Raw genomic sequence first — 5,000 nt, forward strand, 5'->3', positions numbered from 1 at the left:
GGCCTCGTGCAAGTAGCGCCGCAAGGTGCCGTGCGCATGGGGCAAAACTCAGTACGTTCCGATTGCCATCGGTTGTTGTGAGTTGTGTCTGGCATCGCTCGTGGCGGCTGATGGCTTTTGGCAACGGAACGGCGAGGCCTCGTGAAAGTAGCGCCGCAAGGTGTCGTGCGCACGGGGCTAAGCTCAGTAGGTTCCGATTGCCATCGATTGTTGCGGGAAACATCGGGAGGCGACATCGCTCCTGGCGGCTGATGGCTTTTGGCAACGGAATGGCGAGGCCTCGTGCAAGTAGCGCCACAAGGTGCCGTGCGCATAGGGCTAAACTCAGTACGTTCCGATTGCCATCGGTTGTTGCGGGCAACATCGGGAGGCGACATCACTCGTGGCGGCTGATGGCTTTTGGCAACGGAATGGCGAGGCCTCGTGCAAGTAGCGCTGCAAGGTGCCGTGCGCATGGGGCTAAACTCAGTACGTTCCGATTGCCATCGGTTGTTGTGAGTTGTGTCTGGCATCGCTCGTGGCGGCTGATGGCTTTTGGCATCGGAACGGCGAGACCTCGTGAAAGTAGCGCCGCAAGGTGTCGTGCGCATGGGGCTAAGCTCAGTACGTTCCGATTGCCATCGATTGTTGCAGGAAACATCGGGAGGCGACATCGCTCCTGGCGGCTGATGGCTTTTGGCAACGGAACGGCGAGGCCTCGTGCAAGTAGCACCACAAGGTGTCGTGCGCATGGGGCTAAACTCAGTACGTTCCGATTGCCATCGATTGTTGTGGGCAACATCGGGAGGCGACATCACTCGTGGCGGCTGATGGCTTTTGGCAACGGAATGGCGAGGCCTCGTGCAAGTAGCGCTGCAAGATGCCGTGCGCATGGGGCTAAACTCAGTACATTCTGATTGCCATCAGTTATTGTGGGAAACCTAGGGAGGCGACATCTCTCGTGGAGGCTGATGGCTTTTGGCAACGGAATGGTTAAGCCTTGTGCAAGTAGCGCCGCAAGGTGCCGTGAGCATGTGGCTAAACTCAGTACGTTCCGATTGCCATCGGTTGTTGTGATTTGTGTCTGGCAACGCTCGTGGCGGCTGATGGCTTTTGGCAACGGAACGATGAGGCCTCATGCAAGTAGCGCCGCAAGGCGCCGTGCGCATGGGGATAAGCTCAGTACATTCCGATTGCCATCGATTGTTGTGGGCAATATCAGGAGGCGACATCGCTCGTGGCGGCTGATGGCTTATGGAAACGGAATGGCGAGGCCTCGTGCAAGTAGCGATGCAAGGTGTCGTGCGCATGGGGCTAAACTCAGTACGTTCCGATTGCCATCAGTTGTTGTGGGCAACCTCGGGAGGCGACATCGCTCGTGGAGGCTAATGGCTTTTGGCAACGGAACGGTGAAGCCTCGTGCAAGTAGCGTCGTAAGGTGCCATGAGCATGTGGCTAAACTCAGTACGTTCCGATTGCCATCGGTTGTTGTGATTTGTGTCTGGCATCGCTCGTGGCAGCTGATGGCTTTTGGCAATGGAACGACGAGCCCTCATGCAAGTAGCGCCGCAAGGCGCCGTGCGCATGGGGCTAAGCGCAGTAAATTCCGATTGCCATCGATTGTTGCGGGCAACATCGGGAGGCGACATCACTCGTGGCGGCTGATGGCTTTTGGCAACGGAATGGCGAGGCCTCGTGCAAGTAGTGCTGCAAGGTGCCGTGCGCATGGGGCTAAACTCAGTACGTTCTGATTGCCATCAGTTGTTGTGGGCAACCTCGGGAGGCGACATCGCTCGTGGAGGCTGATGGCTTTGGGCAACGGAACGCTGAAGCCTCGTGCAAGTAGCGCCGCAAGGTGCCGTGAGCATGTGACTAAACTCAGTACGTTCTGATTGCCATCGGTTGTTGTGAGTTGTGTCTGGCATCGCTCGTGGCGGCTGATGGCTTTTGGCAACGGAACAACGAGGCCTCATGCAAGTAGCGCCGCAAGGCGCCGTGCGCATGGGGCTAAGCTCAGTACATTCCGATTGCCATCAATTATTGTGGGCAATATCAGGAGGCGACATCGCTCGTGGTGGCTGATGGCTTTTGGAAACGGAACGGCGAGGCCTCGTGCAAGTAGCGATGCAAGGTGTCGTGCGCATGGGGCTAAACTCAGTACGTTCCGATTGCCATCGGTTGTTGCAGGCAACATCAACAGGCGACATCGCTCGTGGCGACTGATGGCTTTTGGTAATGGAACGGTGAGGCCTCGTGCAAGTAGCTTCGCAAGGTGTCGTGCGCATGGGGCTAAGCTAAGTACATGCCGGTTGCCATCGGTTGTTGTGAGTTGTGTCTGGCATCACTTGTGGCAGTTGATAGCTTTCGGCAACGGAACGGCGATGCCTCGTGCAAGTAGCGCCGCAAGGTGCCGTGCGCATAGGGATAAGCTCAGTACGTTTTGATTGCCATCGGTTGTTGTGGGCAACATCGAGAGGCGACATCGCTCGTGGAGGCTGATGGCTTTTGGCAACGGAACGGTGAAGCCTCATGAAAGTAGCGTCGCAAGGTGCCGTGAGCATGGGGCTAAACTCAGTACGTTCCGATTTCCATCGGTTGTTGTGAGTTGTGTCTAACATCGCTCGTGGCGGCTGATGGCTTTTGGCAACGGAACAACGAGGCATCATGCAAGTAGCGCCGCAAGGTGCCGCACGCATGGGGATAAACTCAGTATGTTCCGATTGCCATCGGTTGTTGCGGGCAACATCGGGAGGTGACATCACTCGTGGCGGCAGATGGCTTTTGGCAATGGAATGGCGAGGCCTCGTTCAAGTAGCGCTACAAGGTGCCGTGCGCATGGGGCTAAACTCAGTACGTTCCAATTGCCATCAGTTGTTGTGGGCAACCTCGGGAGGCGACATCGCTCGTGGAGGCTGATGGCTTTTGGCATCGGAACGGTGAAGCCTCGTGCAAGTAGCGCCGCAAGGTGCCGTGAGCATGGGGCTAAACTCAGTACGTTCCGATTTCCATCGGTTGTTGTGAGTTGTGTCTGGCATCGCTCATGGCGGCTGATGGCTTTTGGCAACGGAACGACGAGGCCTCATACAAGTAGCGTCGCAAGGTGCCGTGCGCATGGGGCTAAACTCAGTACATTCCGATTGCCATCGATTGTTGCGGGCAACATCGGGAGGCGACATCACTCGTGGCGGCTGACGGCTTTTGGCAACGGAATGGCGAGGCCTCGTGCAAGTAGCACTGCAAGGTGTCGTGCGCATGGGGCTAAACTTAGTACGTTCCGATTTCCATCAGTTGTTGTGGTCAACCTCGGGAGGCGACATCGCTTGTGGAGGCTGATGGCTTTTGGCAACGGAACGGTGAAGCCTCGTGCAAGTAGCGCCGCAAGGTGCCGTGAGCATGGGGCTAAACTCAGTACATTCCGATTGCCATCGGTTGTTGTGATTTGTGTCTGGCATCGTTCATGGCGGCTGATGGATTTTGGCAACGGAACGACGAGGCCTCATGCAAGTAGCGCCGCAAGGTGCCGTGCGCATGGGGCTAAGCTCAGTACATTCCGATTGCCATCGATTGTTGTGGGCAATATCAGGAGGCGACATCGCTCGTGGCGGCTGATGGCTTTTGGAAACGGAACGGCGAGGCCTGGTGCAAGTAGCGATGCAAGGTGTCGTGCGCATGGGGCTAAACTTAGTACGTTCCGATTGCCATCGGTTGTTACAGGCAACATCAAGAGGCGACATCGCTCGTGGCGACTGATGGCTTTTGGCAATGGAACGGCGAGGCCTCATGCAAGTAGCGCCGCATGGTGCCGTGCGCATGGGGCTAAGCTAAGTACATGCCGGTTGCCATCGGTTGTTGTGAGTTGTGTCTGGCATCACTTGTGGCAGTTGATAGCTTTCGGCAACGGAATGACGATGCCTCGTGCAAGTAGCGCCGCAAGGTGCCGTGCGCATAGGGCTAAGCTCAGTACGTTTCGATTTCCATCGGTTGTTGTGAGTTGTGTCTGGCATCGCTCGTGGCGGCTGATGGCTTTTGGCAACGGAACGACGAGGCCTCATACAAGTAGCGTCGCAAGGTGCCGTGCGCATGGGGCTAAACTCAGTACGTTCTGATTGCCATCGATTGTTGCGGGCAACATCGGGAGGCGACATCACTCGTGGCGGCTGATGGCTTTTGGCAACGGAATGGCGAGGCCTCGTGCAAGTAGCACTGCAAGGTGTCGTGCGCATGGGGCTAAACTTAGTACGTTCCGATTTCCATCAGTTGTTGTGGTCAACCTCGGGAGGCGACATCGCTTGTGGAGGCTGATGGCTTTTGGCAACGGAACGGTGAAGCCTCGTGCAAGTAGCGCCGCAAGGTGCCGTGAGCATGGGGCTAAACTCAGTACATTCCGATTGCCATCGGTTGTTGTGATTTGTGTCTGGCATCGTTCATGGCGGCTGATGGATTTTGGCAACGGAACGACGAGGCGTCATGCAAGTAGCGCGGCAAGGTGCCGTGCGCATGGGGCTAAGCTTAGTACATTCCGATTGCCATCGATTGTTGTGGGCAATATCAGGAGGCGACATCGCTCGTGGCGGCTTATGGCTTTTGGAAACGGAATGGCGAGGCCTCGTGCAAGTAGCGATGCAAGGTGTCGTGCGCATGGGGCTAAACTTAGTACGTTCCGATTGCCATCGGTTGTTACAGGCAACATCAAGAGGCGACATCGCTCGTGGCGACTGATGGCTTTTGGCAATGGAACGGCGAGGCCTCGTGCAAGTAGCGCCGCAAGGTGCCGTGCGCATGGGGCTAAGCTAAGTACATGCCGGTTGCCATCGGTTGTTGTGAGTTGTGTCGACATCGCTCGTGGCGGCTGATGGCTTTTGGCAACGGAACGGCGAGGCCTCGTGCAAGTAGCGCCGCAAGGTGCCGTGCGCATGGGGCTAAACTCAGTACGTTCCGATTGCCATCGGTTGTTGCGGGCAACATCGGGAGGCGACATCGCTCGTGGCGGCTGATGGCTTTTGGAAACGGAACGGCGAGGC

Source organism: Nicotiana tabacum, chromosome 22 (assembly GCF_000715075.1).
Source record: "Nicotiana tabacum cultivar K326 chromosome 22, ASM71507v2, whole genome shotgun sequence".
Lineage (NCBI taxonomy): Eukaryota > Viridiplantae > Streptophyta > Magnoliopsida > Solanales > Solanaceae > Nicotiana > Nicotiana tabacum.